This window comes from Sus scrofa, chromosome 5, assembly GCF_054392235.1.
Source record: "Sus scrofa isolate SSC_HxYL_T2T_F1_AM1 chromosome 5, Sscrofa_HxYL_maternal_Yorkshire_Landrace_v2.0, whole genome shotgun sequence".
Taxonomy (NCBI): Eukaryota; Metazoa; Chordata; class Mammalia; order Artiodactyla; family Suidae; genus Sus; species Sus scrofa.
The window spans coordinates 48,624,254-48,651,362 of record NC_139387.1 but is presented as its reverse complement, the minus strand read 5'-3'; the positions used below and the strand labels follow the sequence as shown (position 1 = coordinate 48,651,362).

General features: G+C 38.6%; 1 protein-coding gene and 1 long non-coding RNA gene across 3 annotated transcripts in view; one reads left to right on the top strand and one right to left on the bottom strand.

Annotated features, from left to right (window-relative positions):
* FGD4 (FYVE, RhoGEF and PH domain containing 4) overlaps nt 1–27,109 on the top strand; it is a 200,761-nt gene that overhangs the window by 28,853 nt on the left and 144,799 nt on the right. The window lies entirely within an intron of this gene.
* Nucleotides 15,153–20,596, bottom strand: LOC146403353 (uncharacterized). The gene is made up of 2 exons (XR_014803651.1): nt 17,458–20,596; nt 15,153–16,811 (listed from the first exon to the last, which is right to left on the bottom strand). It is a non-coding gene; the product is annotated as an uncharacterized LOC146403353 (long non-coding RNA).

Sequence of the window (27,109 nt, the reverse complement as noted above, 5' to 3'; positions counted from 1 at the left end):
TGGTTGGATGACTCAAAGGCTATTAAAGTTATTCTTTCACCTTCTTAGAGCTAAAAGTTTATTGTCCTTACCTTTAAGCATTAGCGTTCTGATTTAAGGTGATACCATTATGATATTTACACAGTTGTATTGTATTAAATGAGACTGTCCATTTGAAGTATGAGGGACAATCTGACACAACTCAGAATTAAATGTACAGCGAAAGGCTTAACATTCTAGTTTTGGGCCATTCATTAACTTGCTCAGTGACAGGGCAAATCACTTACCTTCAGTGACTTGCTTTGTTTTTCACCTGTTAAATAGAGTGTAACTTGGCTAAGTACTTAATTGGGCAAGGTTAGGAATACACAAACAAAAAGCTGTCCCTCCCCCAAGGACACTGTCTGATATGTTCAGCTTGGACTCTTCACACATAACAGCACTCAAATATTTGTTGGTTAAAATCAGCGTAGAAGAGAAATCTTTTTTTTTTTTTTTGTGATGTCAGCAGAGGAAAAAGACCTAACCACTCATAAAAAAAGAACAAACACAAGTACAATACAAAAACAAACAAACAAACCAACTCCCCAAAAAACAAAGAAAAAAACCTGGCAAAAATGAAAAGTGAATGCCTATCTAATCTATCCCCAAATCTTCAGGTTCCTCAAACTGCAGCCTTGGCACCTTTTACCTCACTCCCACTCGCTCATCATTTTGATTGAGTCATTCATTCAGAATTCATTATTGAGCAACTACTAGGTGTCGAGCTCTGGTTTAAGCATGAGGGTTGTTAGGATGAATTCGGGCCCAGGCCGTTATCTTAGTAGAACAGTGAATAGAAGCAGGCCTCAGCACTATAGGGTGTTAGAAATATTGTGATGAATGTGTGTAGAAGGTACAGGGGGAATACAAATAAGGGAGGCATCATTTCTGTCTGAACAGATGGAGTGGGGTCGGATGGGCTGAAAAAAAAAAAGGTGCTTAAGTTTGGTCTTGAAATACTAATGTGTATTCAGCAAGGAAAAGGGAAGGAACTGGAAAGGAAGGGAAAGGCAGGTCACGGGAAGCCCAGAAACAGACTGCTTACTTCCTGTAGGTTGAGTTATAGGGGAGGATATGCAAGAGGAGTACAAGGAAAAACTGGGGAACACCTGAAACCATAAGACATCTCCTGAGATAGAATATTTCTAAAATCGAGTTATAAATTAATATATTTTATATTTCCCCAAATTACACTAAATATTATATTTTTATGTAATTTAATCTTCATAATACTTTTGTTTGGTATATCAGTTGCAAATACCTTTTCCCATTCAGTAGTGGGGCTTTTCATTTTGTAGATAGTTTTCTTTGCTGTGCAAAAGCTTTTTAGTTTGATATAGTCCCATTTTTTTTGCTTTTTGTTTCCCTTGCCTGGGGAGACATATCCAAAAGATACTGCTAGGACTGATGTTAAAGAGCATAACGCATCTGTTTTCTTCTAGAAGTTTTATGGTTTCTGGTCTTACATTTAAGTCTTTAATTCATTTGGAATTTATTTTTGTACATCATGTGAGAGAGTAGTCCAGTTTAATTCTTTTGCATGTATCTGTCCAGTTTGAACACCATTTTTTAAAGAGGCTGTTTTTCCCCCATTATATATTCTTGCCTCTTGTCATAGAGTAATTGACTGTATAACTGTGAATTCAGATCTGAGCTGCAGCTATGGCCTATGCCACAGCTGCGGCAATGCCGTATCCTTAACCTACTGCACTGGAATTGAACCTGTGCCACCAGAGAGACAATGCTGGATCCCTAGCAGCGGGAACTCCTGGGCTGTCTATTTTGTTCCATTGACCTATGTGTCTGTTTTTGTGCCACTACCATACTGTTTTGATGACTGTAGCTTTTTGGGGAGGAGTGGGCTACCCTATAGCATGTGGAGTTCCCAGGCCAGGTATCAGATCGAAACCACAATTGTGACTTATGCCACAGTTGTGGCTAACCCATTGTGCTGGGTGGGGATCAAACCTGCATCCTGGCACTGGAGAGATGCTGCTGATCCCATCCCATTGTGCCATAGCAAGAACTCCTGACTGTCACTTTTTGTGATGTAGTTTGAAACCAAGGAGCATGATAACTCCAGCTTTGTTTACCTTTTTTAAGATTGTTTTGGCTATTTGGTCTTTTGTGTTTCCATACACATTTTAGAGGTATTTTTTTTCTAGTTGTATGAATTTTAACAGTATGAATTCTTCCAATCCATGTGTGTGGTATGTCTTTCCATTTCTTTGCATTGTCTTCAATTCCTTTAATCAGTGTCTTATAGTTTTCCAGGTATAGATCTCTCACCTGTTAGATTTGTTCCTAGGTATTATATTCGTTTTCATTTGATTGTAAATGGGATTGTTCTCTTAATTTATCCTTTTTTTATTTTTTATTTTTATTTTTTGTCTTTTAGGGCCATACTGACGGCATATGGAAGTTCCCAGGCTAGGGGTTAAATCAGAGCTGCAGCCGCTGGCTTACGCCACAGCCACAGCAATGCAGGATCTGAGCCACATCTGTAACCTACACCACAGCTCACAGCAGTGCTGGATCCTTAACACACTGTGTGAGGTCAGGGGTTGAACCTGAGTCCTCATGGATTCCAGTTGGGGTCCTTACTACTGAGCAACAATGGGAGTGCCTTAATTTCTCTTTCTGATAGTTTGTTGTTAGTGTATAGAAATGTGTCAGATTTCTGTATATTAATCTTGTATCCTGTAACTACCAATTTTATTGAGAAGTCCTAATATTTCTCTGGCGGTGTCTTTGGGATTCTATGTATAGCATCGTGTCATTTTTTACTTTTTCATTTCCAATTTGGATTCCTTTTCTTTTTCTTGACTGATTGCTGTGGCTAGGACTTCCAATACTATGTTGAATAAAAGTGAATAAAAGTGGCAAGAGTGGGTATCCTTATCTTGTTCCTGTCTTAGAGGAAACACTTTCTGCTTTTCATGTTTGAATATGATGTTAGCTGTGGATTTGTCACATATGGCTTTTATTATTTTGGCGTATGTTCCCTCTATTCTCACTTTGTTGAGAGATTTTTAAATCATAAGTGGATGTAAGACGCTGGAGGAAAAACAGATTCATTATATATTGAGCAATAGAAGGATCTTTGGTAGCAAATTTCTCTTTTGAAACAATGCAAGCAAGAAAACAAAGGAGCAACATCTTTAAAGTACTCAAAGATAAAAATTATTAACTTAGAATTCTATACTCACTGAAACCATGTTTTGAAAAGAAAGGTGAAATAAGGACATTTAAAACACTTTCAAAACATTGAAAAGCCAAAAGAATTCATCATCAAATGGATGGGCTTTCAGGTTCCCTATTTGATTGGGCAGATATGATTTTAACCATAAATAGGCAGACCTTAACTGGGCCGATCAGATATCTTTCTAGGAATGGGGATCTTAGACCAAGAAAATTATATTAATATGTGAAATTGGGTCCTATGTGTGGTAAGTCAAGGGGCTGAATAACAGAAGTTTGTGAGCAGAGAAAGAATAGTCCATGAAATGAGCTACAAAGGTGAGGCCAGAAACCTCCCTTGGTTTCTGGAGGTCTTCCAAATCCCTGTTCTAGTCTTTCCTGAGACTGAGTTGCAGTCCACATTTTGGTTCTGGGAAAAACTTCTGATGAAACAGATCTTTAGAGTATACTTAGCTCTTTTCAAGCTAGACCTACATGTTCTTGGATACTTGTCACGTGGACACACAAAAATCAGTTCCAAATTTTCTTTCTTGGAGTTGGTGGCTCAGCAGGTTAAGAATCTAGCATTGTCACTGCTGTGGCTCAGGTCACTGCTGTGGTGTGAATTCGATCCCTGGCCTGGGAACTTTTGTGTGCCACGGGTGTGGACAAAAAAATTTTTTTTTTCATTCTTGTTTATTTTAGTATAAACTTGCTGAGGTTGTCACATCTAGACATAACAGAAATGATGGTCAATCATAAGCATTTAGTCTGTCTAGGCCCATCATCTTTGGGACACTCCACATGTTTTCTCAGGGAATTTGAAGGCCTTGGGTTTCTATTGAGTCATGGAGGGAAAGGATACTATAGCTTTTTTTGGTTTTGTTTTGCTTTTTAGCACAGCACATGCCGCATATGGAAGTTTCCAGGTTAGGGGTCGAATTGGAACTGCAGCTGCAGGTCTACACCACAGGCACAGCAACTCAGGATTTGAGCCACATCTGCAACCTATACCACAGCTCATGGCAACACCAGATCCTTTAACCCACTGAGCAAGACCAGGGACCAAACACGCGTCCTCTTGGATCCTAGTTGGGTTCATTACTGCTGAGCCACAACAAGAACTCCCAAGATGCTATAGCTTTTAAAGTTCGTTCTTTTGCTCACTATTTAGAGTGCTCAGGCAGCCAGAAATTGTTGAAGAAATGAGGAAAACAGTGGCAAGTGCCTCTCAATGTTGGTCTGAGAGTACAGGAAAAATTGGGTGTTTTTTTTTTCCCCTTGCCGTGGCATGTGGAAATTCCCAGGCCAGGGATTGAACCCTTGGCACAGCAAGCTGCTGCAGTGACATTGCCTGATGCTTAACCCATTGCACCACAAAAGAACTCCTAGAGGGTTTTATGCGTATGCACTATTTGCTTTGCTAGCATTCTTTACAAGATGCCCCTGTTTTGATTGTTACTAGATAGCACCTTGGATTTTGCCCTTTCATTAATTACTAGTCTTTTATAAGCCTTTTAAATTCTTTTTTAAATGACTTTGTTTTCAAAACAGTGTCAGAGAGTTCCTCTTGTGGCACAGTGGAAACAAATCTGACTAGTAACCATGAGGTTGTGGGTTTGATCCCTGGCCTCGCTCAGTGGGTTAAGGATCTGGCGTTGCGGTGAGCTGTGTTATAAGTCACAGACCTGGCTTGGATCCTGTGTTGTTGTGACCATGACTGTAGGCCATGGGCCAGTAGCTATAGCTCCGATTCAATCCTTAGCCTGGGAGTACAGCCCTAAAAAGCAAAATAAATAAATAAATAAATAAATAAATAAAAACAGTATCAATATGATAGATTCCAGCCTCTTAATCCATACCAAATGATTGTTTTAAACAAGTTTTGATTCCTATTTGTCTATATCTCTAACCTAGTAGTTTTTTAAAAAGCTTTTATTTAATTGACAAGATCATAAGCATGTTTTTGACCAATATTTTGCTGGTAAATATCTTAAATTGACTAGACTTCAATTTAGAATCTCAGAAAATTCTTCTAGTGGTAACTTTATTTTTAATTCCTCAATTTTCTTGTTTCTAACAATGTATCTTGTGATTCTTTGTATTTTTTCTTCCTTTCTGGGTGAAGTAACAGAGAGTATTAAAGTCCTTTATGAAGGTTCTGGTGATCTAAATACTCTTTGGGGATGCTTTGACCTACTTAAAATGGCTCTTTGTGCTGAGAGCATATTTATCCCCAGGGTAACTCTGCTGCAGAATTGCCCTGTGTGAATGCATTGAAACTTCCCACTTGCAAAGTCTTTTATTACACAAGCACAATGAAGCAGCATGCTTCCAAAAAGAAGTGAGGAAGACTGCATTGTATTTGACTTCCTTGAATTAAGTTTTATTCGTCTCAGTTCTGCAGACTTTTTTAACAATAATATTTTGAACAAGAATTTCACTGTAGTAGTTGCTTGCACGTGTTCATTCTCATTATGTTTGTTGTGTTGAGAAACACCTTTATGCATTTTGTTTAGGACATTATACAGCTAGAGAAAATTAAACTTTATACTTAAAGGTTTTTTTTTTTTTTTTTTTTTTTTGTCCTTTTGCCTTTTCTAGGGCCACTTCCCGCGGCATATGGAGGTTCCCGGGCTAAGGGTCTAATCAGAGCTGCAGCCGCCAGCCTACGCCAGAGCCACAGCAATACAGGATCCTAATCGTGTCTGCAACCCACACCACAGCTCACGGCCACGCCAGATCCTTAACCCACTGAGCAAGGCCAGGGATCGAACCTGCAACTTCATGGTTCCTAGTCAGATTCGTTAACCACTGTGCCACGACGGGAACTCCAGAGCTTTTTCTTCTATGTATATGGCTCTCTGCCTAAAATTTACTTTTAAGAGTATAGCAGTGTAGTCCTTTTAGACATTTAAGCTATCAAGAGTTGTGTTTAACTTACTACATACATTTTTAAATGTTTGTACTTATTAATATTTGATTTTTGTGATTGACAGTAGAATATCTTTGTCATTTGCTCTCTTTAGGATTTGCAGTAGATTTCTTTTGTGGTAGATTTTTCCCCTAGCTATTTCAGTTTTTTTAAGTGCAAGTAGATAACTACCTAGAAACTAGAAAGGGTCACTTAAAATAATAAAATTAAGTGGGGCATGTTCCATTTGGTTATTATCAAGATTCAAATTCAAAGATATGTGATGTTTGTTAAGATACTATGATGAATGTAGAGGTGTTTTTATATATGTTGGCCTCTAGGAGGCAGCCTGATCTAGTGTAAAATTTCTGGATACTGAATAAGGAAACTTGGTGTTTTGTCATTTGAAGAACTTTCCTGTATGAAAATATTTGCCCAATGAGTCATAAAGTTACATGATGGGAATGAACGAAATAACAGCTGATGGAGTCTTAAGGTGATTTTTGTGATTATGTGATTTCTCTTTGTGAATACTTAAAAAAGGAGAAGGAATTACAATCATAGCCTAATGATTGAGAAAATAAGGGAAATAATTTTAATGGATGGGTACTTTTCCATTTGCAGATCATAGTTCTCTTGTGTAAGTGTTCTGTGAGCGTTACTGTCATTAACAGTCAGTTCAAGGCTCTCTTATTTCTAGCTGGTGTTTTTGTTAAAGTTCTATGTAAGTGTTGGTTTAAATATAATTTGAATAATTATATTTAAATTAGCAAATGTTATAGCTCTCCTACAGTGATTATTAAAAGCTAACATTGGTTGAAATTTGGGAGGTACGTTATACCAATTGTTCATTGTAATTGGATACTTTTACATGTGATCAAATCAGTGACATGTGACTTGCTGGCTTTGGGAGAACAGGGATTGTGAATGTGTTGTATGAGGACAATGTATGAGCTGTAATCCTTTAGTCTATCTGTTTTCCTTCCTTTTCCTGTTTTCATGGCACCTGAATAATTGCTATTTAATGACTTGGCTGAGAGTATTACAGTAAAAGGATAATGCCCCTTGGTTCGGTTGGAGTTTACACTTTTAGGAAAATTTGTCCTCCTCAAAACTCAAAGGTAGGTTCAGAAGGCAAAGGAACTGGTGGGAGGATTTATTTACAACCTTATTTGTGAAACTGATACTGTTACTGTCATTAATGTAATTTTGGATCTGTTTCAACCAGAGCCTTATAAAGTTTAGTCATGCTCTTTTTTCTTTGAATGTGCTTAATCCAGAGTAGTCAAAAATTATACTGAGAGAATTGATAAATATTCAGAAAAATTAGAGTGCCATATATTCTAAAGAACATACTACTTCTTTTCCCACAAAGAATGGGGCCCTTTAAAATAAAAGTCTCTGTGAACAAATAATCTTGACATTTTCTTGTTTGAATGTTTTCTTGTTTAAATGGTCTGAGACTTCTGCCTTTGTGAGGACACAAAGGTCTTCAGCCAGCTAATGAGCTGGGCTGCTTCTGCTTAAAAAAAAAAAACAAATGAATAAATGTTCGTTGTTTCTACACTGACAGGGTGGTATTTGGGACAAAATGGAAATGGGAGAACATGAACTGGTGTAACCTGAATTCTGTGATGATCAGGCATGTACTTGATGAAGGAATTTAATTATTTGGAAAACTTTGGATTTTAAAAAGTTAACAGGGCTTCTCTTCTCTACTTTTCATGTATTTTACATTATGTCATTAGAAAGCTACTTTTGGGTAAATGTATAATTTCTACCAAAAAAGCAGTATCATTAAAAAAATTTTTTAAATATCATTTATGGGTTTTTTTGGTTTGTTTTCAGATTTTTTAAAAATTGAAGTATAGTTGATTTACAGTATTTAGTTTTAGATATACAGCACAGTGATTCAGTTATTTTTTTCAGATTATATTCCACTATAGGTTATTACAAAGATAGTGACTAGAATTCCCTGTCCTATACAATAAATCCTTGTTGCTTATGTATTTTATGTTTATAGTTGTTTCTGTCAATCCCATACTCCTATGTAATTTGTCCCTTCCTCTCTCTTTCTCCCCTTTGGTAACCATAAGTTTTATTTTTTGTTTTATCTAAAAAATGAGAGTTACCTGAAGGAGAATTACTGTAAAATATTTTATATTTTAGTCAAAGTGTGTCTAGGTTTACCTTGGTGCATTAATTTAATTCAGAACCACTATAACCGAAATAATAATGCCTCAAGATAGAGGCTTCCCCTCTTAAGATGGGAAACCGCAGTAACTAGATTACTTTTCTTACAATTTAAAACTGTCCTCATTTTGGAACTAAATACACCATCATGTGTATAGAGTGTGGAAGGAAATTTCTAACTTCTAACTGCTAGGGTCTTTTGCAAGAAAAGACAGCATTGCTTAGTCTGTTAAATTAATATTGCCTGTGAAATCAGATTGTTATGATCATTATATAACTACAGATGTGATAAATTCATTTGAGTAATAAAAAAAAGTAAAAAAAAAAACATTGAAAAAAAATTAATATTGAATAATATGTACTGTTAGAACATTCAGTGAGCTTCAGGATCTCTTCCTTGGAGCCATTACTCAAGGGTTGAGTTTTTTGGGTATGTGTTTATTTGTTGGGCTTTTTTTTTTTTTTTTTTTTTTGCTTTCTAGGACTGTTACCTGTGGCACATGGAGGTTCCCAGGCTAGGGGTCCTATCAGAGCTATTGCTGCTGGTCTACGCCACAGCCACAGCAACATCAGATCCGAGTCGCATCTTCAACGTACACCACAGCTCACAGCAACGCCAGATCCTTAACTCACTGAGCGAGGCCAGGAATTGAACCCGCAACCACATGGTTCCTAGTCAGATTTGTTTCCCCTGCGCCACGATGGGAACTCCCTGTGTTGGGCTTTCTCATTAAAAATAGTTTATTTGGCATTATGAAAAATATGACATTGTTATTCACTCCCAGAACAGCCTGAACACATAGGATGCAGACTTCAGTGGAAACCAGAGTCTGAGAGCGAGGGTTAGTGTAGCATCTAGTGCTTTCATCCTCTTGCTGGAGTAAGGAGTTCTGCTGTTGAAATTAAATAACTAAATGATTAATAATTAAATTCATTAATGACAGGATTGCTTTCCTTTCAGTTAATTTAGATAGTTAATAGTATTTCCTCATCTGCAATTTTTTCACTCAAATTCTTTTTTTTTTTTTTTTTTTTTTAAATCATCGACATTGACTGCCGTTTTGTCTGCTTGCAAGCACTAACTGAATTCAAGGTGAAATTTGTACTGGTGTAGATGAATGCAAGTTAATGGAAAAACTCTATTTTTTGTGGCCTTGTTTGCTGTGGCTGTAATTTTTTTTTTATTTCTAATAGGTATAATGTAATTATTATTTTCTGCTAATAAGTCCCTTGTGTGTGATGAAACTGAATTTAGTTCATAGGTCAGTATTTTATCCCACAGGAACATATCCTGCAAAGAGCATCATGAATTTCAAGCACCCCATTACCCAGCAGTTACTACAACTAGTGATCTACTCCAGTGTTTGTTCTTACCAGTGAGGCTTAGAGAGATTTAATGATTCCATTAAAATCACCAAAAAAAATCAGTGGTAGAGTTCAGAGCTGTCGTATACTTCTAACTATAGTCATTGTTTCAGATTTAACAACAACACGTCACCGGTAGTTTAACTGAATTTGAAGGGAGCTTTTATGTTTGGGAAACATTTACTTGTTCTTCACTAATTAATGTAATTCTCATTTTTACAGATGAAGCAAGCTCATAGAATTTAAAGGGATTTGCCTACAGTTTGCTAAAGTTTTTCTGCTGAAGAAGAGGCTAGGTCCTGTACTGAAATTGCTGGTCCTTTCTGTGTATAACTAGCTATTGGTAGGAGAGAAATTATCAACAGGAGTGAGGATACGTTCAGAAATTTCTTGAGTCATTGATTCATTAGAATTAAAAATTTTCAAGAATTTACATTGCAGGAAGAGCTGGGCCATTAGATGGTTATTTAAAAGAGGTTATCAGTTTGGTTGGTAAATTGTGGTTATTTGGGAATGTTTGACTATTGCTATTAGTAAAGATTACAAAAAATATTTTTAAGACATTTAAAGACATCTGGATTTATCTCCATTTGGATTTACCTCCTTCAACAAAAATAAAGATGTGAAAAGGAAGCATATGCATTTTAAAAATATAAAAGGGTTTTCAGGAAAAAAAGATATTTGTTCTAAAATAGTAATATCTTAGATCAGTATGAGAAACTAAAACATTGTGCAGCTGACTCAGTGTCTTATTTATTTACAAAATATTTTATTTATTTTATTTATAAATATTTTATTTTATTTTATTTACAAAATATTTATTACAGTGTCTTATTTATTTACAAAATATTTTCCTGTTACAATTATTCTGGTCTTTGAATCCTCAATTTGATATTTAAAAGAAAATTCTTATTTTTTGAAAGACATTCCAATGGGAGTTCCTTTCATGGCTCAGCAGTTAAGGAACCTGACTACGATCCATGAGGATGTGGATTCGATCCCTGACCTCACTCAGTGGGTTAAGGATCTGGTGTTGCTGTGACTGTGGTGTATGTAGGCCGGTAGCTGTCGCTCCAATTCAATCCCTAACCTGGAAACTTCATATGCCACAGGTGTGGTCTTAAAAAGTGCAAAAGAAAAAAAAGAAAAGGCACTCCAATGGTTGAAAACTAGATTATTAATCCCATAGTGTCTAAGTATAGATGGTTAGATCGTTGCTGGGACTCAAAAAGACCTAAGGATGGGTGCCAGGTTGCTGGTGTGTGTTTGGTATGTGAAAATCCATTGAGCCTTGAAACCAGCAGAATGCATTTTGGGTCTTAGTAAAGTGTAGGTTCTTCTGCCTCAGAATACAGTGAGAGGCGAAGTGACAGGTAAGGAAAGAGTTTATTAGAATAGGACACTTGTGAGAAATTCAAGTGGGTGTGCAGGGGAGTGCCGTATGCCGAGAATTTAGTGGGCTACAGTTTTATAATCAGAGGAAGAATGGGGAGGGGGAGAAGACCACATTCTTCCTCATTCTTGAGTAGACAATAAGCTTCCCCCATCAGCTCCTCCACCAGGTTGGGCAGGGGAGTGTTCTTATCCCTACATGGTCAAACTGTACATGGGGATTGTCATGGCACTGGAAATGAGCAAAAAGGCAGTAACATATACTGAAATGTGTTAAATCATCTCAGGTTTCAGTATAATGTCACCTTTCTCTGTAGTTTTGCTGTTAATGTGTGCAGAGAAGCATGTCCTAGGAATCATTAACTTACTAACCTTACTGGGTAGGATGTGGGTCTCATTTTACCATTTTATTGTTTGGGGGCATGTCTCATTCTTGTGTTAAATGGTTTTGTGGCTAAGCAAGCCTACTTTCTTGAATGATCATTAACTTAAAGGAGTCACTCATGTTTTTTTCTACATACAGTCCCCTAGTGGGATTAATTATTTAATCACCTACTTTGGCCCTTTACTCTATCCCTGTCAGCACGATACATGTGCTTTTCTCTGTGAATATTATGCTTCCATTGAAGGAGGGGAAAGTAAAATCCCTAAGGAGAAAATTTATTTCTTGAGCGGTTAATCTTAACTTTAAAAATTTGATAATTGTCATTAAGTGGAGTTGTTATTTTTCAGCTTTCCCCAACTCTATTTTTTTTTTTTTTTTTTTTGGTGTGTGTGTGTCTTTTTGTCTTTTTTTTTTAAGGGCCACACCCAGGGCATATGGAGGTTCCCAGGCTAGGGGTCTAATCAGAGCTACAGCTGCCAGCCTACGCCAGAGCCACAGCAACACCAGATTCAAGCCTCGTCTGCGACCTATACCACAGCTCATGGCAACGCCAGATCCTTAACCCACCGAGCAAGGCCAGGGATTGAACCCGCAATCTCATGGTTCCTAGTCGGATTTGTTTCCGCTGTGCCACAACGGGAACTCCCCAACTCTTTCTTTTTAACATTTGAAAATTTCCTTTGTACAAAACTTCTATTGAAGATGTCATTATGAAATAGCAGTTAGTGTTATAATAACATAACAAAGCAGTACAGGAAGAGAGACCTGTATCTCTCTGCTGGGAAGAAGAGACCAATCTTTACAGGGCAGTTTGTGAAGTAAAATTGACATTTTTTTAAAATTTATTTTTTCCCCCTGTACAGCAAGGGGATCAAGTTATATACATTTTTTTCCCCACCCTTTGTTCTGTTGCAATATGAGTATCTAGACATAGTTGTCAATGCTACTCAGCAGGATCTCCTTGTAAATCTAAGTTGTATCTGATAACCCCAAGCTCCCGATCCCTCCCACCCCCTCCCTCTCCCATGGGGCAGCCACAAGTCTATTCTCCAAGTCCATGATTTTCTTTTCTGTAGAGATGTTCATTTGTGCTGGATATTAGATTCCAGTTATAAGTGATATCATATGGTATTTGTCTTTGTCTTTCTGGCTCATTTCACTCAGTATGAGATTCTCTAGTTCCATCCATGTTGCTGCAAATGGCATTGTGTCATTCTTTTTTATGGCTGAGTAGTATTCCATTGTGTATATATACCACATTTTCCTAATCCAGTCATCTGTTGATGGACATTTGGGTTGTTTCCATGTCCTGGTTATTGTGAATAGTGCTGCAATGAACATGCGGGTGCATGTGTCTCTTTTAAGTAGAGTTTTGTCCGGATAGATGCCCAAGAGTGGGATTGTGGGGTCATATGGAAGTTCTATGTATAGATTTCTAAGGTATCTCCAAACTGTTCTCCACAGTGGCTGTACCAGTTTACATTGCCACTAACAGTGCAGGAGGGTTCCCTTTTCTCCACAACCACTCCAGCATTGTTATTTGTGGACTTATTGATGATGGCTGGTGGGAGGTGGTATCTCATGGTTGTTTTGATTTGCATTTCTCTTATAATCAGCGATGTTGAGCATTTTTTCATGTGTTTGCTGGCCATCTGTATATCTTCCTTGGAGAACAGTCTATTCAGGTCTTTTGCCCACTTTTCCATTGGTTGATTGGCTTTTTTGCTGTTGAGTTGTGTAAGTTGCTTATATTTTCTAGAGATTAAGCCCTTGTCCGTTGCATCATTTGAAACTATAAAATTGGCATTTTTTTAAGGATTGGTAAGAGATTATCAAACAAGGAATAAGGACGGTAAGTGTACTCTGGGTGAAAGAGGTGGTACCCATGTGATACAAGGAGGATTTCATTTTAAAGAGTAAAGACAAAGGGAAGAGGAGTGAGGTTAATGATGGGGAGGTGATGCATTAAATCTGTGGGGAGGGAGGGCTTTTTGAGGGAGCAGGGTGCCACCCCCTTTTTATCCTTTTTCAGTCCTTAATGTCCTGTCATGGCTGCCAGTAAGAGTGCCATTTACTATGCTAATGTAGTCAAATCAGCGTATAATGAAGCTCCATGTCTGTCGAAGGTCAGATTCCTCACCTTCTTGGTCCCAGCAGATTCTGTCTGGTTTTTGTTTGTCGCTTCCTCCCTTATCTCTGGACCCTTTAGCTTAAAGATTTATGTTAACTCCTGCTAAAAATGGGGGTTGGTGGGTTTTGAGCAAAGACCTGGCATAGCTCTGGCAACGTTAAGAAAACCAGACTTTAATGATGTATTTTGTATAAGTCCCCATCAGAGTACTTTCACATTATTTTGTAATTTTATTTACATGCTAGGAGAATGGTGCCTTCAGGGGCAGTGACTGGTGTTAACTTCCCTAGTGCTTGGTATATTGCAGGTAGCTGATACTTGCTGAATGAAGGAAGGTGTGCAAGGCCATGCTGGGGCTCCCGAATAAGGCGTAGTGTGAGCATTGGTAAGAGACGAGGCTGGATGTACATGAGTTTGGGACTAGACTCTTTATGCCACAGGCTTTTAATACCATGCTAGAGTTTGGATTTACCCTATAAGGAGTTGTAATGCCATTGAAGGTTTCTGAGAGGGTAGCAATCAGATCTATAAATTTTTTTTTTTTTTTTTTTTTTTTTGTCTTTTTGCCTTTTCTAGGGCCACACCCACGGCATATGGAGGTTCCCAGGCTAGGTGTCGAATAGGAGCCATAGCTGCTGGCCTACGCCAGAGCCACAGCAACATGGGATCCGAGCCTCATCTGCAACCTATATATACCACGGCTCACGGCAATCCTGGATCCTTAACCCACTGAGCAAGGCCAGGGATCGAACCTGCAACCTCATGGTTCGTAGTCGGATTCGTTAACCACTGAGCCATGACAGGAACTCCCAGATCTATAATTTAGAAAGGAACCATTATAAGCAGTATAGAAGATAGGCTGGAGGAGGGAAGAGGCTGACATTGGTCAGGAGACTGTTTTTAAGATTTGAAGGCCAAGTGGGGTGTATGATGTGCAAACACTGGTAGTACATGAGACAATCCAAATATTGGGAGAAAATATTGGAAGTTCTGCTTTGTTTGACAAATAAGCCTTGCTAACACCTATTATTTATGTTGAAAAACCATCGTTTTGTATGCTAATGGTGACTTCCTGGTCTGAATGTCATACTGTCACATCCCATGTGGTAGGGAAGTCTGAAAAAGAGATTGGCAATTTCATGACTCAGAGGGATGGCAAGAATTTTCTGCCCTTTCCTTTGAGCATTTTACTAAACTTTGTAATTTATAAATCCTTGGTTTAGTGGACTTACTTATCCTTGGTTTAGGTTGCTTAGCTTTAACTAAACTCTTATATAATGATATATGGTAGTCAAATTCAAATACTCTTTTTAAAAAAGAAAACCAGGAGTTCCCATCGTGGCGCAGTGGTTAACGAATCCAAATAGGAACCATGAGGTTGCGGCTTCGATCCCTAGCCTTGCTCAGTGGGTTGATGATCTGGCGTTGCCGTGGCCTGTGGTATAGGTCGCAGACATGGCTTGAATCCCACGTTGCTGTGGCTCTGGCATAGGCTGGTGGCTACAGCTCCGATTCGACCCCTAGCGTGAGAACCTCCATATGTCTTGGGAGCGGCCCAAGAAATGCAAAAAGACAAAAAGAAAAAAAAAAAGAAAACCACAGTTTGAAGACAAGCATAACAGTTCAAGACACATGAATTAAATAGTAGAACTTATACTTCTAGTAACTCTGAGTCATATTGTGATATAAAAATAATGACTCTAACCAGATAGGATAAGAAGGTGACCAAAAAAAAAAAAAAAAAAATCAGCACTACCATTAAGATTCTTTGACATCTGAATTTACATCTACTCTTAGGTATAAATTTTCACTTAAGTTTTATCATGCCTTCAGATATTATTGACTAATGCTATGAGGCCATATTTAAAACTGCTTTTCATGTTATCTCTGTATCATTTCATAAAAAGTTCTATTTTTCAACAAAGCAAAGCAAAACAAAACGACAACAACCAAGGGAGTTCCTCGGTGGCTCAGTAGGTTAAGGATCTAGTGTGTCCAGTGGCTCCAGTCACTTCTGTGATGCAAGTTAAATTCTTGGTCCAGGAACTTCTGTATGCCATGAGTGTGGCCAAAAAAAAAAAAAAAAAGTTCTATTTATGTGTATTTTCGAATATTAGCACAATAGTACATGTGACAAACTTTATTTATTTATTTATTTATTGTCTTTTTGCCTTTTCTAGGGCCTATCCCGTGGCATATGGAGGTTCCCAGGCTAGGGGTCCAATCAGAGCTGTAGCCACCGGCCTACGCCAGAGCCACAGCAACACAGGATCCGAGCCACATCTACGACCTACACCACAGCTCACGGCAACGCCGGATCCTTAACCCACTGAGCAAGGCCAGGGATCGAACCTGCAACCTCATGGTTCGTAGTCGGATTTGTTAGCCACTGAGCCACGACCAGAACTCCCACATGTGACAAAATTTATAAATATAAATTCCTAGAAGTTTTAATGGGTTGTATGAAGAAAAAAATCTGAGATGATTGATTTAGAGGAAGATGCTGAAAAACTAATGGAAAGAGGTGTTGGTCATATAAGGATCTAGTTAGATTCTACTAGGTATTATAGAGTATGTGAGTGTTTTTAAATATGTGATATAATGATAATGGTAATCTTGTGAAGTAGTTATTGCCGTTTTATAGATGGCAAAACTGAGGCTCAGAGAAGTTCAGTACATCGACCAGGATCACAATGAACTGTATTCAGTATTTCAGCCTATGTCTCTTACTTTAAAACCCACACTATTTCCACATATTGCTTCTGTTGAATAACTGGGTGTTTGAAAATGGGTATTAGCTGAGATGAAGAATATAAATAATTCACTTTCTCCACTATATTACTAGTGAATTTTTAATGAAATTATATTTATTGTAACCCTACCTATCCTATTAACCCTACTTATTAGATAAGACATCTAATCCATACATGATGTATGTTATTTGTTTCTGTGTTCGGGGGTCTGTAACTTATTCATTTTGTTCAAAGTTAATATTCATTCTTCTAAGTTTGTGTTTGTTAATAGAATATTCAGTTAGGAAAATTTACCCTTGGGAAGTAATCATATTTTGAATCAGGATCGTGTGGGGAAAAGTATAATAACTGTTCAAGCAGTTAAAATTGGTATAAATTGAAATTTGCTGTTTTTTTTTCCTTTTTCAGATAAAAGTTTTCATGGGTCCTGGAGATTCATGTATCTCCAGACTTAAACAGAAGCTTTTAAAAGATTTCCTCAGGAGTTCCCGTCGTGGCGCAGTGGTTAACGAATCCGACTAGGAACCATGAGGTTGCGGGTTCGGTCCCTGCCCTTGCTCAGTGGGTTAAGGATCCGGCGTTGCCGTGAGCTGTGGTGTAGGTTGCAGACGCGGCTCGGATCCCGCGTTGCTGTGGCTCTGGCGTAGGCCGGTGGCTACAGCTCCGATTCAACCCCTAGCCTGGGAACCTCCATATGCCGCGGGAGCGGCCCAAGAAATAGCAACAATAACAACAACAACAACAACAAAAAAGATTTCCTCAGTCTTAGCAGTTAATAAGATGAAGAAAAATGCTGTGTTTAGAGGTTTTTTACTTGATGAATTTAATAGTAATAATTTCTTTTATTCATCTGTTTTTCTTTTTTTTTCTTTTTTTTGTCTTTTTGCCATTTCATGGGCTGCTCCTGCGGCATATGGAGGTTCCCAGGCTAGGGATCGAATCGGAGCTGTAGCTGCCAGCCTACGCCAGAGCCACAGCAACGCAGGATCCGAGCCGAGTCTGCAACCTACACCAGAGCGCACGGCAACGCCGGATCCTTAACCCACTGAGCAAGGGCAGGGATCGAACCCGCAACCTCATGGTTCCTAGTCGGATTCGTCAACCACTGCGCCACGACGGGAACTCCTCTTTTTTTTTTTAAAGGCCTGCACCCTCGGCATATGGAGGTTCCCAGCCTAGGGGTTGAGTTGGAGCTTTAGCTGCTGGCCTACACCATAGCCACAGCAATGCCAGATCTGAGCTGAGTCTGCCACCTACATCTCAGCTCATTGCAATGGCGTATCCTTAACCCACTGAGCAAGGCGAGGGATTGAACCTGTGTCCTCACGGATACTAGTCAGATTCGTTTCTGCTGAGCTATTCATCTGTTTTTCTGATTCCTTTTATGTCTTTTTGCCAGGTAGTTTACTTACCTGCTGTGAATTTATACAACTAGCAGAGTGGAATTTGAATCTATGTATTTGCACAGTGCACTGTGAGATGCTATGAAGGAAACAGAAGCCTTCCTGGGGCAATTTCAAGAATGTTGTGCATTTTTAAAATGGAAGTATCTGCTTCTCTTGCTCTTAGTTTTTGTCCTTTGCCCTGTAACTATTATCCTTCCTTTTGGCTTTTTAAAGGTTTTCACTGTGACTTTTTTAGTGATGGATTTGGTTTGGTTTCTGCGTTCTCAGCGAGTGTCAAATACTGTGCACATGCAAAACTTTTAAGTGCTCAGTAATTAATAGCTGTTATTACATTCTTTTCTCCTATATTTCTCCTCTCTCACTTTTTTGGTTCCAGGCAATTAATTTTCTTTATAATTTGCTGATATATTCTCTCCAGGGTTTGCTTGCCTTTTATTTTATTTTTAAAAAACGTTTTTATTAAAGTTGATTTACAATGTTCTGTCAATTTCTACTGTACAGCAAAGTGACCCAGTTATACATATATATACATTCTTTTTCTCACATTATCCTCCATCATGTTCTGTAACAAATGATTAGATGTAATTCCCTTTATGTACAGCAGGATTTCAGGCTTATTGCTTACTTTTTAAATCAATGCCGTTGAAATCCTACCATGTGCTAACATTTGCCTTCTTTTTGATCTTTGAGGAAGCCACTATATACTTTTATTTAAAACGAAACTTAATTTTTGTCCAGATATTTCTAAAAATAGACGAGAGACTGGAAGCAGTTTATAAATGCAAATATGCTTGGGACTCTACATACCTCCCCCTTTCCACCCATTGTTTTGTTTTTTTTTTTAATTTTTTTATTATAGTTGATTCACAATGTTCTGTCAATTTCTGCTATACAGAAATGTGTATGTATTCTTTTTCTCACATTTTCCTCCATAACTTTCCATCACAGCAGGATTTCATTGCTTATCCATTCCAGATGCAATAGTTTGCATCTATTAACTCCAAACTCCCAGTCCATCCCTCTACCCTCCCCCTCTCCCTTGGGAACCACAAGTCTGTTCTCCATGTCCATGAGTTTGTTTCATTTCTGTAGATAGGTACATTTGTGCCATATATTAGATTCCACATATAAGTGATATCATATAGTATTTGTCTTTCTCTTTCTTACTTATTTTACTTGGTACGAGAATCTCTAGTTCCATCCGTGTTGCTGCAAATGGCATTACTTTGTTCTTTTTTATGGCTTAGTAGTATTCCATTGTGTATATGTACATCTTCTTAATCCCTTCATCTGTTGATGGACATTTAGGTTGTTTCCATGTCTCGGCTATTATGAATAGTGTTGCAATGACATGGGGGTGCATATGTCTAGGAATGGTATTGTTGGATTATATGGTAGTTCTATGTTTAGTTTTTCGAGGTACCTCCATACTGTTTTCCATAGTGGTTGTACCAATTTACATTCCCACCAACAATATAGGAGGGTTCCCTTTTCTCCACACCCTCTCCAGCATTTGTTATTTGTAGACTTAATAATGATAACCATTCTGACTAGTGTGTTGTGGTACCTCATTGTAGTTTTGATTTATATTTCTTTAATAATTAGTGATGTTGAGCATTTTTTCATGTGCAAAAAAATTAAGAACCTATGAATAAACCTGACCAAGGGGGTGAAAGACTTATATGCTGAGAACTGTAAAACATTAATGAAGGAAATTAAAGAGGCTTCAAAGAAATGGAAAGCTACTCCATGCTCCTGGATTGGAAGAATTAATATTATTAAAATGGCTATACTACCCAAAGCAATCTACAGCTTTTTTTTTTTTTTTTTTTTTTTCCCCCCCAGAGCAGGCAATTTTTATTCCTTTTAGACAAGAAAACAATATATTTGTGAAGAATTGACAGGACAAAGAGGTTTAGGCCCTGGGCAGTAATTAGTAAAGAACTAACAAGGTTTGATTATACAGACTTCTTGGTCCTAAGTTCTCTGTTTCTGGTGATGTGAATATCTTTTACCTTCCTGGCACAGAGAGGAGAATTATTTATTTATTTATTGATTTATTTATTCATTCCTGCTGTACAGCATGGGGATCAAGTTATCCTTACATGTATACATTTTTTCCCCCACCCTTTGTTCTGTTGCAATATGAGTATCTAAACATAGTTCTCAATGCTACTCAGCAGGATCTCCTTGTAAATCTATTCTAAGTTGTATCTGATAACCCCAAGCTCCCGATCCCTCCCACTCCCTCCCTCTCCCGCAATCTACAGTTTTAATGCAATCCATATCAATTACCCATGACATTTTTCACAGAACTGGAAAAAATGATCCAAAAATTTATATGAAACCGTAAAAGACCGGGAATTGCCAAAGCAATCCGGAGGGGAAAAAAAAAAAAAAAAAAAAAAAGACTAAGCGGGAGGCATAACTCTTCCAGACTTAAGACCATATTACAAAGGTACAGTAAACAAGATAGTGTGGTGCTGGTACAGAAACAGACATATAGATGAGTGGATGAGAATAGAGAACCCCAAAATAAACCCAGACACCTGTGGTCAATTAATTTTTGAAAAAGGCAGCAAGAATATAAAATGGGGGAGTTCCCACCATGGCACAGTGGTTAATGAATCCGACTAAGAACCATGAGGTTGTGGGTTCGATCCCTGACCTTGCTCAGTGGGTTAACGATCTGGCGTGGCCGTGAGCTGTGGTGAAGGTTGAAGACTCGGCTTGGATCCCGTGTTGCTGTGGCTCTGGAGTAGGCTACAGCTCCGATTCGACCCCTAGCTTGGGAATCTCCATATGCCACGGGAGCGGCCAAAGAAATGGCAAAAAGACAAAAAAAAAAAAAAAAAATATATATATATATGTATATGTATAAAATGGGGAAAAGACAGTCTTCAGCAAGTGGTGTTGGGAAAACTGGGCAGCTTTATGCAAATCAGTGAAACTAGAAACACCATGCACAGAAATAAACTCAAAATGGCTTAAAGATTTAAAGATTTAGGAGTTCCTGTTGTGGCACAGTGGTTAACGAATCTGACTAGGAACCATGAGGTTGCAGGTTCAATCCCTGGCCTTGCTCAGTGGGTTAAGGATCTGGCATTGCCGTGAGCTGTGGTGTAGGTTGCAGATGCGGCTCAGATCCCGTGTTGCTATGGCTCTGGTGTAGGCCAGCAGCTACAGCTCCGATTGGACCCCTAACCTGGGAACCTCCATATGCTGTGGGAGCGGCCCCAGAAAAGGCAAAAAAAGACCAAAAAAAAAAAAAAGATTTAAATATTTAAGATACCATAAAACTCCTAGAACAGAACCTGGGCAAAACATTCTTTTACATCACCCATACAAATGCTTTCTTTCTTTCTTTCTTTTTTTTCCTTTTCTTATTTTTTGCTTTATAGGGCTGTACCTGTAGCATATGGAAGTTCCCAAGCTAAGGGTCAAATCACAGCTACAGTTGTCAGCCTACACCACAGCCACAGCAATGTGAGATCCAAGCCATGTCTGCAACCTATACCACAGCTCATGGCAACACCGGATTCTTAACCCACTGGAGCAAGGCCAGGAATCAAACCCCATCCTCATGGATCCTAGTCTGGTTCGTTAACCACTCAGCCATGAAGGGAACTCCCACAAATGCTTTTAGATCATTCTCCCAAGGCAGTAGAAATAAAAGCAAAAATAAACCAATGGGACCTAATCAAACTTACAAGTTTTGCACAGCAAAAGAAATCATAAAAAATACAAAAAAGACAACCTATGGAATGGGAGAAAATAGTTGCAAATGTTGCAACTGATGAGGGCTTAATTTCTAAAATATACCAACAAGTCATACAACTCAACAGCAAAAAAGCAAACAACCCAATTGAAAAATGTGCAGAAGACCTGATTAGACATTTCTCCAAAGACATATGCCCACTATTTTAAGAAAGTAGAACCAGGGTGATAGTAAGGGATAGTCATTTAGTTAAAATAGAATGTATTAATCTCCATTTTGTACTGGGGAGAACTAGGCTTCAGAGAATATAAATAACAGGCTTTTCAAGATAGTACCCTTGGTAACTGACAAAGAGGGGATTGATCTCTGACTCTGGGACCATCGCTCTACTTTTTCTTGAAAAAGATAACCTATATATAAAAAAGCCTTAGCTTGGTGTCTGTCACATATTAGATTCTTTTTTTTTCTTAATGTAGTTAACTTTTAAAAATTGAAATATAGTTGATATAGATTCTTAATAAATGTAAATTCCCTTCTCTCCCTTGCTCTTTCTCTTTTTCTGAACTTTTCTGCCTCTCAATGAAACAATTAATTTAAAAAGATGCAAAGGGCGTAGCTGCTGTTGTTTCCTCTCTGGGAGAAGGGACAACTTAAACTAAATGTCCTACTTAACCCTATGGCGCTTTATCCCTTTTTGGCTAGCCATGAGGGGACCATTTACAGAGAGCTTTTCTATTTTGAATGTACATGGCAGCCAACTGAGCGCTGCAGAAAGCTAGAGCCAATGTGACATCTTAGGAACAAGGGTTCCTGTTAAAGGTTTGTTTGAAGAATTTTTTTTTTTTTTTTTTAAACAAGTGAGCATTTCTAGAGCTTAGCTTTGCATAAGGCATGGAAGCTCCTGATAAGTGAAAGCTGTAAGGTGGGGTGGTGAGGGGTAGGTTTCCAACAAGTTTTGCACAGTAAATAAATCCAGAGATGTATTAAGTAGTTGTGAATCTCATCAGGGCCCTTGAGCATATACGAATGATTGGTGGGGTGCCGTTCACCTATACCAAGTTGTGAATGCCCCTTCATGCCTCCTACCCCCACCCCAGTTATGTAGCACAGTAGCCTTGAGTCAAACAGATGGGTAAATTCTAAGAAGAGTTCATTTTCTACTTGTATGGGTCTTCAGAATTCTAAAATTCCATCTATATGTTATATTTTACCATTTAAAAAATATTTGCAAATTGATGGCTCTTCTGGAAATGAAGTTTCTCCTAAAGGAGACAAGCTTTGGGAGGTAGAAGGCATCTGAAGGTTAGACTCCAGCAGGGGAGGGGGCTCCTGCCTGGTTCCTGCCTGGTAACTGAGGAAAAAATTTCTTGGCTTAGGGAATGGCCTGCCTTTCTGCTTCTTGAACACTAGGAGTCAACATTTGCTCTAGTCATATGAATCCTGCTGCTACTAGGTGGCAAGACAGAGGCAAAAATTCTAGGCAGATTTATAAGATTCAGAAGCCTGGTCTGCCATACCTCAGGGGTGGGAGGTAGGGTGTAACAAGTCAGGGTGCCACAGGGAAAGAACTCATGCTCTAGAGTTTATTTCTCTACTACTATTTCAGTTCTACCGCTTGTGATTGTGTTTCTGGTGATAGAATTTAGAATGTGTCATCTCAAAGGCATGCATCACAAAACATTAGCTTTTAGAAACTTTGCAAACTTACCATCAGGTTGGTAAGGCATTGTTATCCTTATCTTATGGATGCACAAATAGATGTCTTTAGAAGTGGGCTTTTATAAGAAGTCACAGCGAGTCATTGGCTGGTTTTGCTCTTTGAATTCCAGTGCTATGCCATTTAAGCTATTATTTTATTTTATTTTATGTTATGTTATGTTATTATTTTATTTTATTTTATTTTATTTTTTTGGCCTTGCCCATGCATGTGGAAATTCCAGGGTCAAGGATCAAACCTGCATCACAGCAATAACCTGAGCCACAGCAGTGACAACACCAGGTTCTTAACCTGCTGAGCCACCAGGAAACCCCAAACTATTCTTTTAAGTTAAGTCTATCTGTGGGAAAAAAAAAACAGATACTGGAAGATGTCTAGATTCTATCTTCTGGTTTTTCATAGTCCTGATTGTAGGCTCTATACACTCAAAACCAGGCGGGTCAACAGGTGGTGATGACCAAACTTGCTAGACATGACTATTAGAAAATGACCTTCCTTAGATTGCTACTTAAAATGCAAAACTATAAAGTAATAGCAGCTACCACATTGTGATACAGAATTGTGAAGATTAAAGGAGAAGTCTGTATGTGTACCTGGTGTATAACCTAGCACAATACCTGAAATTAATAAAATGTTTTTCCCTTGGGAGTTCTCATCGTGGCTCAACAGTAACAAACCCGACTAGAATCCATGAGGATGTGAGTTCGATCCCTGGCCTTGTTCACTGGGTTAAGGATCCGGCATTGCCATGAGCTGTGGTGTAGCTTGCAGTTGTGGCTTGAATCTGGCGTTTCTGTGGCTGTGGTATAGGCCGGCAGTTGCAGCTCCAATTCACCCCTAGCCCGAGGACCTCCGTATGCTGTGGGTGCAGCCCTAAAAAGACCAAAAAAATGTTTTCCCCTCTGTACCTGCCTCTCCCCTCATGTTTGTCTCTTGTTTGGGAAATATCTGAGCATATTAATGATTCATTGGAACCAACACGCTGAATGAAGTGGGAGGGAGAACTTTCTTCACAAGCGTCCAGCCTTTTAAATTGTCTTCCTTTTCTTTGTCACAGCAGTGGACTTTTAAAAAACAGTGTTACTGAGGAAGCTGAATACATAATTCTTTTCCACTTATTTTCAAAAGGAGATCAGTCCCTAACTGCTTTTGAGTAGTGGCTTTCAAGTTTTTTAACAATAGCCCATTGCAACACTCTATGTGCATGTGTGTTAAGTGTTTGAAATAAAACAATCTTTTCTCTGTGTTTATGTACTCCACTATTTTCTACGAGACCCACTAATGAGATGCAACCACAGTTTGAAAAATCTTCTGCCTTAGAGAAAAAGATAAGAAAACATTCTTTTGGCTTTTTTTCTCTCTTAACTGAAGACCTTCCATGTTGGCAAATCCAAGGTCACATTCAAAATGGGATTATACCTATTGGAACATGTAAGTTTGGATCCTAAACCCTGGTGTTTCCACTAGTACTTGGGGGGCCTTGACAGTTCCATCAGCTCAGCGCATGCTTAGTTGTGTCACAGCTATGATTAAAGGCAGTGAGAAGGGAAAGAAAATGCAGCGTAGGTGCTGTGAATCACAGCTAACATTTTTGCTAAGATTTTAATTACCCTGTGTTTCTTTCATGGGTAGATTTTAACCTTATTTCTTGCAGTTTTTGGATAAGTGGGCTTGTGTCAACTCACATCACCTAACCAATCTATATGAGACAGATTCGGAAATTCAGGTGTGAACTGTTGAATGAAACAGATCGCTGCCTCAGTTGCTAATGGAATAGGGCAGCAGTGTTGACTGATGCTTTCTTGTTCATAACTTGAGGTGTGTGATTAGCTTTCTAACAAGGTCACTTAGCTATAGAGGAAAGTAAAGCTTCACCCCGGGTCTGCCATAGTCCTAAAAACTTTGATACCAAAACCCTTCATAATGAAAAATGTTAATGTCAGGATTACCTTTGCTGTGGATTAAGTACTAACTAAAATACTAATTCCCTGGGAGATGCATCAAAGAGGATAGCACAAGAAAATATCATTCAACTATCATTGTTTAAAGGTGAATAGCCATTCTTCTTGACTTTGTACTTCAGATATTTAAGCTGCCTTTCACTTGGAGGAACATTGATACGATCTCCACAGATAATATATATTTTTCTCGGTGCAGCCAATGTGGAAGCCTGTGGTAAATGCCCATGTTTTAAGGTTTTTCATCTTTCCTGTTTTTGTTCTGAAAAGCCTGTGAAGTAGAGGGCATGTGCTTGTGTCATGTGTTAGTGGCAGCACTAACATCTGAGAAGCTTGTGTGGGAATTTAAATAAGAACTCTCTCCCGATTGCCTGCCCCCTTCTTTGCAGAGGCCATAATCCATGTGGGCAGAGTAATTGAATATTTTGGGTAAAGGCCCAAGCTGAAAAATGGCAGAGGAAGAGGCCTTCACATCATTTTTCCACTTGGGTTTAGAATGTAGCCATGTCAAGACTTTTGTCAGCGTTTGATAAAGTGATCCCATGAGGGAAAGTTTGCCAGCTATTTCACATAGCTAGTAACAGATGGTAATATTCTTTATTTTCCTTTCTGTCTTAAGTTTTTTTTTTTTTAAGGTGTTTTGTTTTGTTTTTTTCTTCTTTTTTTGGCTGCACCCCATGGCACATGGAAGTTCCTGGGCCAGGGATGGAATCTGCTCCACAGAGGCAAGCTGAGCCATAGCAATGACAATGCCAGATCCTTAACCTGCTGTGCCACAAGGAAACTCCTCTTTTAAAGTTTTTGCTAAGCATTTAAAGTTTTTACAGGTGACCCAATGGAACATGCTATGTAAATAAACAGTGAATTAGCCATAGTTTTTATGTTTGTTTGGTCTCATCCAGATGAAATTCATGATTCTTCAAAAAGATTTTTCAAAAAGGGACAGTGATGAGTAGGGCATTAGTATTATATAACCACTAGAAAAGCTTATTAATAACAAGCAGAATGGATAAAATGCATTGAGAGTTTCCTATGTGCTAGGCAGTGTTTAAAGTGTTTTACTGCTTTGATCTCATGAAATCTTCTCAAAACCCCAGCGAAGGTAGTACCATTATTACTTCAATTTTTGCAGGTGAGGAAACCAAACCACTAATAGTTTAGCTTAATATTTAGGGTCATAGTTTGATAAGTGGTGGAACAAGTATAATTGGATTTGATCCTTTTATATAGTACCTTCCTATGTAACAGATGTTAAACTAAGAGTTAATAGAAAATGGGTTCTGATTGTAGTTTTATCAATTTACGATCTGAACTTGTACAAGTCATTTCATCTCTTTTTGCCTATTTCCTCATCTCTAAATTGTGTGATAATATCTGTTATGCCTACAGCTCCACTTTGTGATAGAGATTAAAGCTTGAGGGTTGTAGTGGCCGTAGGGCAGAACACATTGTGGAACCAGAGGCAACAGAAATGAGAAAGTCAAGACAATAGAAAGTATAACCTTAAAAAGTTTTAAGCAGGAGTTCCCTGGTGACTCAGCGGGTTAAGGATCTGGTGTTGTCACTGCTATGGTTTGGGTCACTGCTGTGGTACAGGTTCAGTCCCTGGGGCTCAGGAGCTTCCTTTTGCTGCCAGCATGCTCGTACCAACACCCCCCTCCAAAAAAAAAAAAAAAACAAAAAAACACCAAAAACCAAAACCAAAACTGCAAATGTTGGTTTGATGAAAGAAAAGTAACTGCAAATATGTAAATTGTGGCTGAAGGCACTACCTTCATGGGGTGAGGGGGGAGTTGTGGTGGTGGCAGCAGAAGTAGAGCCCAAGATGTAGATGTAGCTCTGTCAGTGATGTAAAGGGCTCCTTTGTGGTGCCGTAGCAAGCAGGGGGTGGGCCAGCCTAGACATCAGCAGGAACCGGGAGGAGGGGGCAGTTAGGATGAAGCATGACCACAAAGTGGTATGTTTGTCTAGTTAAG